Raw genomic sequence first — 17,099 nt, 5'->3', positions numbered from 1 at the left:
GTCTTATTATACCACTCTGACCTCCACGTCTCTTCTGAGGGGCATTAAAACAGTCTTGTTATACCACTCTGACCTCCACGTCTCTTGTAAGGGGCATTAAAACCGTCTTGTTATACCACTCTGACCTCCACGTCTCTTGTAAGGGGCATTTAAACCGTCTTTTTTTACCACTATGACCTCCACGTCTCTTGTAAGGGGCATTAAAACCATCTTGTTATACCACTCTGACATCCACGTCTCTTGAAAGGGGCTTTAAAACCGTATTGTTAAACCACTCTGACCTCCACGTCCCTTGTAAGGGGCATTAAAAGCGTCTTCTTATACCACTCTGGGCTCCACGTCTCTTGTAAAGGGCCATAAAAGCGTCTTGTTTTACAACTCTGACCTCCACATCTCTTCTGAGGGGCATTAAAACCGTCTTGTTATACCACTCTGACCTCCACGTCTCGTGTAAGGGGCATTAAAACAGTATTCTTATACCACTCTGCCCTCCTCGTCTCTTGTAATGGGCATTAAAACCGTATTATTAAACCACTCTGACCTCTACGTCCCTTGTAAGGGGCATTAAAAGCGTCTTGTTATACCACTCTGAGCTCCACGTCTTTTGTAAAGGGCCATAAAAGCGTCTTGTTTTACAACTCTGTCCTCCACGTCTCTTCTGAGGGGCATTAAAACCGTCTTGTTATACCACTCTAACCTCCACTTCTCTTGTAAGGGGCATTAAAAGCGGCTTGTTATACCACTCTGACCTCCACGTCTCTTCTGAGGGGCATTAAAACCGTCTTGTTATACCACTCTGACCTCCACGTCTCTTGTAAGGTGCATTAAAACCGTCTTGTTATACCACTCTGACCTCCACGTCTCTTGTAATCGGCATTAAAAGTGTCTTATTATACCACACTGACCTCCACGTCTCTTCTGAGGGGCATTAAAAACGTCTTGTTTTACCACTCTGACCTTCACGTCTCTTGTAAGGGGCATTAAAACCGTCTTGTTATACCACTCTGACCTCCACGTCTCTTCTGAGCGGCAATAAAACCGTCTTGTTATACCACTCTGAACTCCACGTCTCTTGTAAGGGGCATTAAAAGCGTCTTGTTATACCACTCTGACCTTGCCGTCTCTTCTGAGGGGCATTAAAAGCGTTTTGTTATACCACTCTGACCTCCACATCTCTTGTAAGGGGCATTAAAAGTATCTTGTTATACCACTCTGCCCTCCACGTCTCTTGTTAGCGGCATAAAAAGCGTCTTGTTATACCACTCTGACCACCACGTCTCTTGTAAGGGGCATTAAAACCGTCTTGTTACACCACTCTGACCTCCACGTCTCTTCTGAAGAGAATTACAACCATCTTCTTATACCACTCTGACCTCCACGTCTCTACTGAGGGGCATTAAAAGAGTCTTGTTATACCACTCTAACCTCCATGTCTCTTCTGAGAGGCATTAAAACCGTCTTGTTATACCACTCTGACCCCCACGTCTCTTGTATAGGGCATTAAAAAAGTCTTGTTATACCACTCTGACCTTCACGTCTCTTGTAAGGGGCACTAAAAGCATCTTGTTATACCACTCTGACCTCCACGTCTCTTGTAAGGGGCATTAAAACCGTCTAGTTAAGCTACTGGGACCTCCGCGTCTCTTCTGAGGGGCATTTAAACCGTCTTGTTATACCACTCTAACCTCCACGTATCCTGTAAGGGGCATTAAAAGCGTCTTGTTTTACCACTCTGACCTCCACGTCTCTTCTGAGGGGCATTAAAACCGTCTTGTTATACCACTCTGACTTTCATGTCTCTTGTAAGGGGCATTAAAAGCGTCTTGTTATACCACTCTGACCTTCACGTCTCCTGTAAGGGGCATTAAAAGTATCTTGTTATACCACTCTGACCTCCACGTCTCTTGTGAGGGGCATTAAAACCGTCTTTTTATACCACTCTGACCTCCACGTCTCTTGTAAGGGGCATTAAAAGTGTCGCTATACCACTCTGACCTCCACGTCTCTTCTGAGGAGCATTAAAACCGTCTTGTTGCACCACTCTGACCTCTGCGTCTCTTATAAGGGGCATTAAAAGCGGCTTGTTATACCACTCTGACTTCCACGTCTCTTCTGAGGGGCATTAAAACCGTCTTGTTATAACACTCTAACCGCCATGTCTACTGTAAGGGGCATTAAAAGAGTCTTGTTATACCACTCAGACCTCCACGTCTCTTCTGAGGGGCATTAAAACGGTCTTGTTATACCACTCTGACCTTCACGTCTCTTGTAAGGGGCATTAAAAGTGTCTTGTTATACCACTCTGACCTCCACGTCTCTTGTAAGGGGCATTAAAAGCGGCTTGTTATACCACTCTGACCTCCACGTCTCTTGTAAGGGGCATTAAAAGCGGCTTGTTATACCACTCTGACCTTCACATCTCTTCTAGGGGGCATTAAAACCGTTTTGTTATACCACTCTGACCTCCCCATCTCTTGTAAGGGGCATTAAAACCGTCTTACTACACCACTCTGACCTCCACGTCTCTTGTAAGGGTTATTAAAACCGTCTAGTTATACCACTCTGACCTCCACGTCTCCTTAAGGGGCATTCAAAGCGTCTTGTTATACCACTCTGACCTCCACGTCTCTTGTAAGGAGCATTAAAACCGTCTTGTTATACCACTCTGACCTCCATGTCTCCTGTAAGGTGCATTAAATGCGTCTTATTATACCACTCTGACCTCCACGTCTCTTCTGAGGGGGATTATAACTGTCTTGTTATACCACTCTGACCTTCACGTCTCTTGTAAGGTGCATGAAAAGCGTCTTCTTATACCACTCTGACCACCATGTCTCTTCAGCGGGGCATTAAAACCGTCTTGTTATACCACTCTGACTTCCATGTCTCTTGTAAGGGGCATTAAAACCGTCTTGTTATACCACTCTGACCTCCACGTCTCGTGTAAGGGGCATTAAAACCGTATTGTTATACCACTCTGACCTCCTCGTCTCTTGTAACGGGCATTAAAAGCTTCTTGTTATACCAATCTAACCTCCACTTCTCTTGTAAAGGGCATGAAAACCGTCTTGTTATACGACTCTGACCTCCGCGTCTCTTGTAAGGGGCATTAAAACCGTCTAGTTATACCACTCTGACCTCCACATCTATTGTAAGGGGCATTAAAACCGTCTTGTTATACCACTCTGACCTCCACGTCTCTTGTAAGGGACATTAAAAGAGTCTTATTATACCACTCTGACCTCCACGTCTCTTCTGAGGGGCATTAAAACAGTCTTGTTATACCACTCTGACCTCCACGTCTCTTGTAAGGGGCATTAAAACCGTCTTGTTATACCACTCTGACCTCCACGTCTCTTGTAAGGGGCATTTAAACCGTCTTTTTTTACCACTATGACCTCCACGTCTCTTGTAAGGGGCATTAAAACCATCTTGTTATACCACTCTGACATCCACGTCTCTTGAAAGGGGCTTTAAAACCGTATTGTTAAACCACTCTGACCTCCACGTCCCCTGTAAGGGGCATTAAAAGCGTCTTCTTATACCACTCTGGGCTCCACGTCTCTTGTAAAGGGCCATAAAAGCGTCTTGTTTTACAACTCTGACCTCCACATCTCTTCTGAGGGGCATTAAAACCGTCTTGTTATACCACTCTGACCTCCACGTCTCGTGTAAGGGGCATTAAAACAGTATTCTTATACCACTCTGCCCTCCTCGTCTCTTGTGATGGGCATTAAAACCGTATTATTAAACCACTCTGACCTCTACGTCCCTTGTAAGGGGCATTAAAAGCGTCTTGTTATACCACTCTGAGCTCCACGTCTCTTGTAAAGGGCCATAAAAGCGTCTTGTTTTACAACTCTGTCCTCCACGTCTCTTCTGAGGGGCATTAAAACCGTCTTGTTATACCACTCTAACCTCCACTTCTCTTGTAAGGGGCATTAAAAGCGGCTTGTTATACCACTCTGACCTCCACGTCTCTTCTGAGGGGCATTAAAACCGTCTTGTTATACCACTCTGACCTCCACGTCTCTTGTAAGGTGCATTAAAACCGTCTTGTTATACCACTCTGACCTCCACGTCTCTTGTAATCGGCATTAAAAGTGTCTTATTATACCACACTGACCTCCACGTCTCTTCTGAGGGGCATTAAAAACGTCTTGTTTTACCACTCTGACCTTCACGTCTCTTGTAAGGGGCATTAAAACCGTCTTGTTATACCACTCTGACCTCCACGTCTCTTCTGAGCGGCAATAAAACCGTCTTGTTATACCACTCTGAACTCCACGTCTCTTGTAAGGGCCATTAAAAGCGTCTTGTTATACCACTCTGACCTCCATGTCTCTTCTTAGGGGCATTAAAACGTCTTGTTATACCACTCTGACCTCCACGTCTCTTCTGAGGGGCATTAAAACCGTCTTGTTATACCACTCTGACCTCCACGTCTCTTGTAAGGGGCATTAAAAGCGTCTTGTTATACCACTCTGACCTTGCCGTCTCTTCTGAGGGGCATTAAAAGCGTTTTGTTATACCACTCTGACCTCCACATCTCTTGTAAGGGGCATTAAAAGTATCTTGTTATACCACTCTGCCCTCCACGTCTCTTGTTAGCGGCATAAAAAGCGTCTTGTTATACCACTCTGACCACCACGTCTCTTGTAAGGGGCATTAAAACCGTCTTGTTACACCACTCTGACCTCCACGTCTCTTCTGAAGAGAATTACAACCATCTTCTTATACCACTCTGACCTCCACATCTCTACTGAGGGGCATTAAAAGAGTCTTGTTATACCACTCTAACCTCCATGTCTCTTCTGAGAGGCATTAAAACCGTCTTGTTATACCACTCTGACCCCCACGTCTCTTGTATAGGGCATTAAAAAAGTCTTGTTATACCACTCTGACCTTCACGTCTCTTGTAAGGGGCACTAAAAGCATCTTGTTATACCACTCTGACCTCCACGTCTCTTGTAAGGGGCATTAAAACCGTCTAGTTAAGCTACTGGGACCTCCGCGTCTCTTCTGAGGGGCATTTAAACCGTCTTGTTATACCACTCTAACCTCCACGTATCCTGTAAGGGGCATTAAAAGCGTCTTGTTTTACCACTCTGACCTCCACGTCTCTTCTGAGGGGCATTAAAACCGTCTTGTTATACCACTCTGACTTTCATGTCTCTTGTAAGGGGCATTAAAAGCGTCTTGTTATACCACTCTGACCTTCACGTCTCCTGTAAGGGGCATTAAAAGTATCTTGTTATACCACTCTGACCTCCACGTCTCTTGTGAGGGGCATTAAAACCGTCTTTTTATACCACTCTGACCTCCACGTCTCTTGTAAGGGGCATTAAAAGTGTCGCTATACCACTCTGACCTCCACGTCTCTTCTGAGGAGCATTAAAACCGTCTTGTTGCACCACTCTGACCTCTGCGTCTCTTATAAGGGGCATTAAAAGCGGCTTGTTATACCACTCTGACTTCCACGTCTCTTCTGAGGGGCATTAAAACCGTCTTGTTATAACACTCTAACCGCCATGTCTACTGTAAGGGGCATTAAAAGAGTCTTGTTATACCACTCAGACCTCCACGTCTCTTCTGAGGGGCATTAAAACGGTCTTGTTATACCACTCTGACCTTCACGTCTCTTGTAAGGGGCATTAAAAGTGTCTTGTTATACCACTCTGACCTCCACGTCTCTTGTAAGGGGCATTAAAAGCGGCTTGTTATACCACTCTGACCTCCACGTCTCTTGTAAGGGGCATTAAAAGCGGCTTGTTATACCACTCTGACCTTCACATCTCTTCTAGGGGGCATTAAAACCGTTTTGTTATACCACTCTGACCTCCCCATCTCTTGTAAGGGGCATTAAAACCGTCTTACTACACCACTCTTACCTCCACGTCTCTTGTAAGGGTTATTAAAACCGTCTAGTTATACCACTCTGACCTCCACGTCTCCTTAAGGGGCATTCAAAGCGTCTTGTTATACCACTCTGACCTCCACGTCTCTTGTAAGGAGCATTAAAACCGTCTTGTTATACCACTCTGACCTCCATGTCTCCTGTAAGGTGCATTAAATGCGTCTTATTATACCACTCTGACCTCCACGTCTCTTCTGAGGGGGATTATAACTGTCTTGTTATACCACTCTGACCTTCACGTCTCTTGTAAGGTGCATGAAAAGCGTCTTCTTATACCACTCTGACCACCATGTCTCTTCAGCGGGGCATTAAAACCGTCTTGTTATACCACTCTGACTTCCATGTCTCTTGTAAGGGGCATTAAAACCGTCTTGTTATACCACTCTGACCTCCACGTCTCGTGTAAGGGGCATTAAAACCGTATTGTTATACCACTCTGACCTCCTCGTCTCTTGTAACGGGCATTAAAACCTTCTTGTTATACCAATCTAACCTCCACTTCTCTTGTAAAGGGCATGAAAACCGTCTTGTTATACGACTCTGACCTCCGCGTCTCTTGTAAGGGGCATTAAAACCGTCTAGTTATACCACTCTGACCTCCACATCTATTGTAAGGGGCATTAAAACCGTCTTGTTATACCACTCTGACCTCCACGTCTCTTGTAAGGGACATTAAAAGAGTCTTATTATACCACTCTGACCTCCACGTCTCTTCTGAGGGGCATTAAAACAGTCTTGTTATACCACTCTGACCTCCACGTCTCTTGTAAGGGGCATTAAAACCGTCTTGTTATACCACTCTGACCTCCACGTCTCTTGTAAGGGGCATTTAAACCGTCTTTTTTTACCACTATGACCTCCACGTCTCTTGTAAGGGGCATTAAAACCATCTTGTTATACCACTCTGACATCCACGTCTCTTGAAAGGGGCTTTAAAACCGTATTGTTAAACCACTCTGACCTCCACGTCCCCTGTAAGGGGCATTAAAAGCGTCTTCTTATACCACTCTGGGCTCCACGTCTCTTGTAAAGGGCCATAAAAGCGTCTTGTTTTACAACTCTGACCTCCACATCTCTTCTGAGGGGCATTAAAACCGTCTTGTTATACCACTCTGACCTCCACGTCTCGTGTAAGGGGCATTAAAACAGTATTCTTATACCACTCTGCCCTCCTCGTCTCTTGTAATGGGCATTAAAACCGTATTATTAAACCACTCTGACCTCTACGTCCCTTGTAAGGGGCATTAAAAGCGTCTTGTTATACCACTCTGAGCTCCACGTCTCTTGTAAAGGGCCATAAAAGCGTCTTGTTTTACAACTCTGTCCTCCACGTCTCTTCTGAGGGGCATTAAAACCGTCTTGTTATACCACTCTAACCTCCACTTCTCTTGTAAGGGGCATTAAAAGCGGCTTGTTATACCACTCTGACCTCCACGTCTCTTCTGAGGGGCATTAAAACCGTCTTGTTATACCACTCTGACCTCCACGTCTCTTGTAAGGTGCATTAAAACCGTCTTGTTATACCACTCTGACCTCCACGTCTCTTGTAATCGGCATTAAAAGTGTCTTATTATACCACACTGACCTCCACGTCTCTTCTGAGGGGCATTAAAAACGTCTTGTTTTACCACTCTGACCTTCACGTCTCTTGTAAGGGGCATTAAAACCGTCTTGTTATACCACTCTGACCTCCACGTCTCTTCTGAGCGGCAATAAAACCGTCTTGTTATACCACTCTGAACTCCACGTCTCTTGTAAGGGCCATTAAAAGCGTCTTGTTATACCACTCTGACCTCCATGTCTCTTCTTAGGGGCATTAAAACGTCTTGTTATACCACTCTGACCTCCACGTCTCTTCTGAGGGGCATTAAAACCGTCTTGTTATACCACTCTGACCTCCACGTCTCTTGTAAGGGGCATTAAAAGCGTCTTGTTATACCACTCTGACCTTGCCGTCTCTTCTGAGGGGCATTAAAAGCGTTTTGTTATACCACTCTGACCTCCACATCTCTTGTAAGGGGCATTAAAAGTATCTTGTTATACCACTCTGCCCTCCACGTCTCTTGTTAGCGGCATAAAAAGCGTCTTGTTATACCACTCTGACCATCACGTCTCTTGTAAGGGGCATTAAAACCGTCTTGTTACACCACTCTGACCTCCACGTCTCTTCTGAAGAGAATTACAACCGTCTTCTTATACCACTCTGACCTCCACGTCTCTACTGAGGGGCATTAAAAGAGTCTTGTTATACCACTCTAACCTCCATGTCTCTTCTGAGGGGCATTAAAACCGTCTTGTTATACCACTCTGACCTCCACGTCTCTTGTAAAGGGCATTAAAAAAGTCTTGTTATACCACTCTGACCTTCACGTCTCTTGTAAGGGGCACTAAAAGCGTCTTGTTATACCACTCTGACCTTCACGTCTCTTGTAAGGGGCATTAAAACCGTCTAGTTAAGCTACTGGGACCTCCGCGTCTCTTCTGAGGGGCATTTAAACCGTCTTGTTATACCACTCTAACCTTCACGTATCCTGTAAGGGGCATTAAAAGCGTCTTGTTTTACCACTCTGACCTCCACGTCTCTTCTGAGGGGCATTAAAACCGTCTTGTTATACCACTCTGACTTTCATGTCTCTTGTAAGGGGCATTAAAAGCGTCTTGTTATACCACTCTGACCTTCACGTCTCCTGTAAGGGGCATTAAAAGTATCTTGTTATACCACTCTGACCTCCACGTCTCTTGTGAGGGGCATTAAAACCGTCTTTTTATACCACTCTGACCTCCACGTCTCTTGTAAGGGGCATTAAAAGCGTCGCTATACCACTTTGACCTCCACGTCTCTTCTGAGGGGCATTAAAACCGTCTTGTTGCACCACTCTGACCTCTGCGTCTCTTATAAGGGGCATTAAAAGCGGCTTGTTATACCACTCTGACTTCCACGTCTCTTCTGAGGGGCATTAAAACCGTCTTGTTATAACACTCTAACCGCCATGTCTCCTGTAAGGGGCATTAAAAGAGTCTTGTTATACCACTCAGACCTCCACGTCTCTTCTGAGGGGCATTAAAACGGTCTTGTTATACCACTCTGACCTTCACTTCTCTTGTAAGGGGCATTAAAAGTGTCTTGTTATACCACTCTGACCTCCACGTCTCTTGTAAGGGGCATTAAAAGCGGCTTGTTATACCACTCTGACCTCCACGTCTCTTGTAAGGGGCATTAAAAGCGGCTTGTTATACCACTCTGACCTTCACATCTCTTCTAGGGGGCATTAAAACCATTTTGTTATACCACTCTGACCTCCCCATCTCTTGTAAGGGGCATTAAAACTGTCATACTATACCACTCTGACCTCCACGTCTCTTGTAAGGGTTATTAAAACCGTCTAGTTATACCACTCTGACCTCCACGTCTCCTTAAGGGGCATTCAAAGCGTCTTGTTATACCACTCTGACCTCCACGTCTCTTGTAAGGAGCATTAAAACCGTCTTGTTATACCACTCTGACCTCCATGTCTCCTGTAAGGGGCATTAAATGCGTCTTATTATACCACTCTGACCTCCACGTCTCTTCTGAGGGGGATTATAACTGTCTTGTTATACCACTCTGACCTTCACGTCTCTTGTAAGGTGCATGAAAAGCGTCTTGTTATACCACTCTGACCACCATGTCTCTTCAGCGGGGCATTAAAACCGTCTTGTTATACCACTCTGACTTCCATGTCTCTTGTAAGGGGCATTAAAACCGTCTTGTTATACCACTCTGACCTCCACGTCTCGTGTAAGGGGCATTAAAACCGTATTGTTATACCACTCTGATCTCCTCGTCTCTTGTAACGGGCATTAAAACCTTCTTGTTATACCAATCTAACCTCCACTTCTCTTGTAAAGGGCATGAAAACCGTCTTGTTATACGACTCTGACCTACGCGTCTCTTGTAAGGGGCATTAAAACCGTCTAGTTATACCACTCTGACCTCCACATCTCTTGTAAGGGGCATTAAAACCGTCTTGTTATACCACTCTGACCTCCACGTCTCTTGTAAGGGACATTAAAAGAGTCTTATTATACCACTCTGACCTCCACGTCTCTTCTGAGGGGCATTAAAACAGTCTTGTTATACCACTCTGACCTCCACGTCTCTTGTAAGGGGCATTAAAACCGTCTTGTTATACCACTCTGACCTCCACGTCTCTAGTAAGGGGCATTAAAACCGTCTTTTTTTACCACTATGACCTCCACGTCTCTTGTAAGGGGCATTAAAACCATCTTGTTATACCACTCTGACATCCATGTCTCTTGAAAGGGGCTTTAAAACCGTATTGTTAAACCACTCTGACCTCCACGTCCCTTGTAAGGGGCATTAAAAGCGTCTTCTTATACCACTCTGGGCTCCACGTCTCTTGTAAGGGGCCATAAAAGCGTCTTGTTTTACAACTCTGACCTCCACATCTCTTCTGAGGGGCATTAAAACCGTCTTGTTATACCACTCTAACCTCCACGTCTCTTGTAAGGGGCATTAAAAGCTGATTATTATACCACTCTGACATCCACGTCTCTTGTAATCGGCATTAAAAGTGTCTTATTATACCACTCTGACCTCCACGTCTCTTCTGAGGGGCATTAAAAACATCTTGTTTTACCACTCTGACCTTCACGTCTCTTGTAAGGGGCATTAAAACCGTCTTGTTATACCACTCTGACCTCCACGTCTCTTCTGAGGGGCAATAAAACCGTCTTGTTATACCACTCTGACCTCCACGTCTGTTGTAAGGGGTATTAAAAGCGTCTTGTTATACCACTCTGACCTCCACGTCTCTTCTGAGCTGCATTAAAAGCGTATTGTTATACCACTCTGACCTCCACGTCTCTTCTGAGGGGCATTAAAACCGTCTTTTTATACCACTCTGACCTCCACGTCTCTTGTAAGGGGTATTAAAAGCGTCTTGTTATACCACTCTGACCTTGCCATCTCTTCTGAGGGGCATTGATAGCGTCTTGTTATACCACTCTGACCTCCACATCTCTTGTAAGGGGCATTAAAAATATCTTGTTTTACCACTCTGCCCTCCACGACTCTTCTGAGGAGCATTAAAACCGTCTTACCATACCACTCTGACCTCCACGTCCCTTGTAAGGGGCATTAAAAGAGTCTTGCTATACCACTCTGAGCTCCACGTCTCTTGTAAGGGGCCATAAAAGCATCTTGTTTTACCACTTTGACCTCCACGTCTCTTCTGAGGGGCATTAAAACCGTCCTGTTATACCACTCTAACCTCCACGTCTCTTGTAAGGGGCATTAAAAGCGGCTTGTTATACCACTCTGACCTCCACGTCTCTTCTGAGGGGCATTAAAACCATCTTGTTATACCACTGTGACCTCCGCGTCTCTTGTAAAGGGCATTAAAAACGTCTTGTTATACCACTCTGACCTCCACGACTCTTGTAATCCGCATTAAAAGAGTCTTATTATACCATTCTTACCTCCACGTCTCTTCTGAGGGGCATTAAAAACGTCTTGTTTTGCCACTCTGACCTTCACGTCTCTTGTAAGGGGCATTAAAAGTGGCTTGTTATACCACTCTGACCTCCACGTCTCTTGTAAGGGGCATTAAAAGCGGCTTGTTATACCACTCTGACCTTCACATCTCTTCTAGGGGGCATTAAAACCATTTTGTTATACCACTCTGACCTCCCCATCTCTTGTAAGGAGCATTAAAACCGTCATACTATACCACTCTGACCTCCACGTCTCTTGTAAGGGTTATTAAAACCGTCTAGTTATACCACTCTGACCTCCACGTCTCCTTAAGGGGCATTCAAAGCGTCTTGTTATACCACTCTGACCTCCACGTCTCTTGTAAGGAGCATTAAAACCGTCTTGTTATACCACTCTGACCTCCATGTCTCCTGTAAGGGGCATTAAATGCGTCTTATTATACCACTCTGACCTCCACGTCTCTTCTGAGGGGCAATAAAACCGTCTTGTTATACCACTCTGACCTCCACGTCTCTTGTAAGGGGCATTAAAAGCGTCTTGTTATACCACTCTGACCTCCACGTCTCTTCTGAGGGGCATTAAAAGCGTCTTGTTATACCACTCTGACCTCCACGTCTCTTCTGAGGGGCATTAAACCGTCTTGCTATACCACTCTGACCTCCACGTCTCTTGTAAGGGGTAATAAAAGCGTCTTGTTATACCACTCTGACCTTGCCATCTCTTCTGAGGGGCATTGAAAGCGTCTTGTCATACCACTCTGACCTCCACATCTCTTGTAAGGGGCATTAAAAGTATCTTGTTTTACCACTCTGCCCTCCACGTCTCTTCTGAGGAGCATTAAAACCGTCTTACTATACCACTCTGACCTCCACGTCCCTTGTAAGGGGCATTAAAATAGTCTTGTTATACCACTCTGAGCTCCACGTCTCTTGTAAGGGGCCATAAAAGTATCTTGTTTTACCACTTTGACCTCCACGTCTCTTCTGAGGGGCATAAAAACCGTCCTGTTATACCACTCTAACCTCCACGTCTCTTGTAAGGGGCATTAAAAGCGGCTTGTTATACCACTCTGACCTCCACGTCTCTTCTGAGGGGCATTAAAACCATCTTGTTATACCAGTCTGACCTCCACGTCTCTTGTAAGGGGCATTAAAATCGTTTTGTTATACCACTCTGACCTCCACGTTTCTTGTAATCGGCATTAAAAGTGTCTTATTATACCACTCTGACCTCCACGTCTCTTCTGAGGGGCATTAAAAACGTCTTGTTTTACCACTCTGACCTTCACGTCTCTTGTAAGGGGCATTAAAACCGTCTTGTTATACCACTCTGACCTTCACGTCTCTTCTGAGGGGCTATAAAACCATCTTGTTATACCACTCTCACCTCCACTTCTCTTGTAAGGGGCATTAAAAGCGTCTTGTTATACCACTATGACCTCCACGTCTCTTGTAAGCGGCATTAAAAACGTCTTGTTATACCACTCTGACCTCCACGTCTCTTCTGAGCGGCATTAAAACCGTATTGTTAAACCACTCTGACCTCCACGTCTCTTGTAAGGGGCATTAAAATCGTTTTGTTACACCACTCTGACCTCCACGTCTCTTCTGAGGGGCATTAAAACCGTCTTCTTGTACCACTCTAACCTCCACGTTTCTTCTGAGGGGCATTAAAAGAGTCTTGTTATACCACTCTAATCTCCATGTCTCTTCTGAGGGGCATTAAAACCATCTTGTTATACCACTCTGACCACCACGTCTCTTGTAAAGGGCATTAAAACCGTCTTGTTATAGCACTCTGACCTTCACGTCTCTTGTAAGGGGCATTAAAAGTGTCTTGTTATACCACTCTGACCTCCACGTCTCTTGTAAGGGGCATTAAAACCGTCTAGTTAAGCTACTGGGACCTCCACGTCTTTTCTGAGGGGAATTAAAACTGTCTTGTTATACCACTCTAACCTCCACGTCTCTTCTGAGCGGCATTAAAACCGTATTGTTAAACCACTCTGACCTCTACGTCTCTTGTAAGGGGCATTAAAATCGTGTGTTACACCACTCTGACCTGCACGTCTCTTCTGAGGGGCATTAAAACCGTCTTCTTGTACCACTCTAACCTCCACGTTTCTTCTGAGGGGCATTAAAAGAGTCTTGTTATACAACTCTAACCTCCATGTCTCTTCTGAGGGGCATTAAAACCAGCTTGTTATACCACTCTGACCTCCTCGTCTCTTGTAAAGGGCATTAAAACCGTCCTGTTATACCACTCTGACCTCCACGTCTCTTGTAAGGGGCATTAAAACCGTCTAGTTAAGCTACTGGGACCTCCACGTCTCTTCTGAGGGGCATTAAAACTGTCTTGTTATACCACTCTAACCTCCACGTCTCCTCTAAGGGGCATTAAAAGCGTCTTGTTATACCACTCTGACCTTCACATCTCTTGTAAGGGGCATTAAAAGCGTCTTGTTATACCACTCTGACTTCCACGTGTCTTGTAATGGGCATTAAAAGCGGCTTTTTATACCACTCTGACCTCCACGTCTTTTGTAAGGGGCATTAAAAGAGGCTTGTTATACCACTCTGACCTTCACGTCTCTTCTAGGGGGCATTAAAACCATTTTGTTATACCACTCTGACCTCCCAGTCTCTTGTAAGGGGCATTAAAACTGTCTTGCTATACCACTCTGACGTCCACGTCTCTTGTAGGGGTTATTAAAACTGTCTAGTTATACCACTCTGACCTCCACGTCTCCTTAAGGGGCATTAAAACCGTCTTGTTATACCACTCTGACCTCAACGTCTCTTTTAAGGGGCATTAAAAGTATCTTGTTATACCACTCTGACCTCCACGTCTCTTCTGAGGGGCATTAAAACCATCTTGTTATACCACTCTGACCTCCATGTCTCTTGTGAGGGGCATTAAAAGCGTCGTTATACCACTCTGACCTCCACGTCTCTTCTGAGGTGCATTAAAACCGTTTTGTTGTACCACTCTGACCTCTATCTCTCTTATAAGGGGCATTAAAAGTGGGTTGTTATACCACTCTGACCTTCACGTCTCTTGAAAGGTGCATTAAAACCGTCTTTTTTTACCACTATGACCTCCACGTCTCTTGTAAGGGGCATTAAAACCATCTTGTTATACCACTCTGACCTCCACGTCTCTTGTAATGGGCATTAAAACCGTATTTTTAAACCACTCTGACCTCCACGTCCCTTGTAAGGGGCATTAAAAGCGTCTTGTTACACCACTCTGAGCTCCACGTCTCTTCTAAGGGGCCATAAAGCGTCTTGTTTTACCACTCTGACCTCCACGTCTCTTCTGAGGGGCATTAACACCGTCTTGTTATACAACTCTAACCTACACGTCTCTTGTAAGGGGCATTAAAAGCGGCTTATTATTCCACTCTCACCTCCACGTCTCTTCTGAGGGGCATTAAAACAGTCTTGTTATACCACTCTGACCTCCACGTCTCTTGTAAGGGGCACTAAAACCGTCTTGTTATACCACTCTGACCTCCACATCTCTTGTAATTGGCATTAAAGTGTCTTATTATACCACTCTGACCTTCACGTCTCTCTAAGGGGCAATAAAACCGTCTTGTTATACCACTCTGACGTCCATGTCTCTTCTGAGGGTCAATAAAACCGTCTTGTTATACGACTCTGACCTCCACGTCTCTTGTAAGGGGCATTATAAGCGTCATGTTATACCACTCTAACCAACACGTCTCTTCTGAGGGGCATTAAAAGCGTCTTGTTATACCACTCTGAGTTCCACGTCTCTTCTGAGGGGCATTAAAACCGTCTTGTTATACCACTCTGACCTCCACGTCTCTTGTAAGGGACATTAAAAGAGTCTTGTTAAACCACTCTGACCTCCACGTCTCTTCTGAGGGGCATTAAAATCGTCTTATTATACCACTCTGACCTCCACATCTCTTGTAAGGGGCATTAAAAGCATCTTGTTATACCACTCTGACCTCCACGTCTCTTCTGAGGGGCATTAAAACTGACTTGTTATACCACTCTGACCTCCACGTTTCTTGTAAGGGGCATTAAAAGCGTCTTGTTATACCACTCTGACCTCCACGTCTCTTCTGAGGGGCATTAAAACCGTCTTGTTGTACCTCTCTGACCTCTACGTCTCTTATAAGGGGCATTAAAAGCTGCATGTTATTCCACTCTGACTTCCACTTCTCTTCTGAGGGGCATTAAAACCGTCTTGTTATGCCACTCTGACCTCCACGTCTCTTGTAATGGATATTAAAACCGTCTTGTGATACCACTCTGACCTGCACGTCTCTTGTAAGCGGCATTAAAAGCGTCTTGTTGTACCCCTCTGACCTCCATGTCTCTTCTGAGGGGCATTAAAACCGTCTTGTTAAACCACTCTGACCTCCACTTCTCTTCTGAGGGCATTAAAACCATCTTCTTATACCACTCTGACCTCCACGTCTCTTGCAAGGGGCATTAAAAGTGTCTTATTATACCACTCTAACCTCCACGTCTCCTGTAAGGGGCATTAAAAGCGTCTTGTTATACCACTCTGACCTCCACGTCTCTTCTGAGGGGCATTAAAACCGTCTTGTTATACCACTCTGACCTTCACGTCTCTTGTAAGGGGCATTAAAAGCGTCTTGTTATACCACTCTGACCTTCACGTCTCTTGTAAGGGGCATTAAAAGCGTCTTGTTATACCACTCTGACCTCCACGTCTCTTCTGAGGGGCATTAAAACCGTCTTGTTATACCACTCTGACCTTCACGTCTCTTGTAAGGGGCATTAAGAGCGGCTTGTTATACCACCCTGACCTCCACGTCTCTTGTAAGGGGCATTAAAATCGGCTTACTATACCAATCTGACCTCCACGTCTCTTGTTAGGGGCCTTAAAACCGTCTTGCTATACCACTCTGACCTCCACGTCTCTTGTAAGAGATATTAAAACCGTCTAGTTATACCACTCTGACCTCCACGTCTCTTGTAAGGGGCATTAAAACCGTCTTGTTATACCACTCTGACCTCCACGTCTCTTGTAAGGGGCATTAAAACAGTCTTGTTATACCACTCTGATCTCCACATCTCTTGTATGCGGCATTAAAAGCGTCTTGTTTTACCACTCTGACCTCCACGTCTCTTGTAAGGGGCAATAAAACCATCTTGTTATACCACCCTGACCTCCACGTCTCTTCTGAGGGGCATTAAAACCGTCTTTTTATACCACTCTGACCTCCACGTCTCTTTTAAGGGGCATTAAAAGCGGCTTATTATACCACTCTGACCTCCACGTCTCTTGTAAGGGGCATTAAAAGCGGCTTGTTATACCACTCTGACCTTCGCGTCTCTTCTAGGGGGCATTAAAACCGGTTTGTTATACCACTCTGACCTCCACGTCTCTTGTAAAAGGCATTAAAAGCGTCTTGTTTTACCACTCTGATCTCCACGTCTCTTGTAAAGTGCATTAAAACCATCTTGTTATACCACCCTGACCTCCACGTCTCTTCTGAGGGGAATTAAAACCGTCTTTTTATACCACTCTGACATCCACGTCTCTTGTAAGGGGCATTAAAACCGTCTTGTTATACCACTCTGACCTCCACGTCTCTTGTAATGGGCATTAAAACAGTCTTGTTATACCACTCTGACCTCCACGTCTCTTGTATGCGGCATTAAAAGCGTCTTGTTTTAC

Source organism: Phyllobates terribilis, unplaced genomic scaffold, assembly GCF_046119375.1.
Source record: "Phyllobates terribilis strain yellow unplaced genomic scaffold, ASM4611937v1 Scaffold_5__5_contigs__length_657084704, whole genome shotgun sequence".
In the NCBI taxonomy this organism is placed as follows: Eukaryota; Metazoa; Chordata; class Amphibia; order Anura; family Dendrobatidae; genus Phyllobates; species Phyllobates terribilis.
Note: the sequence above shows the minus strand (reverse complement) of the source record.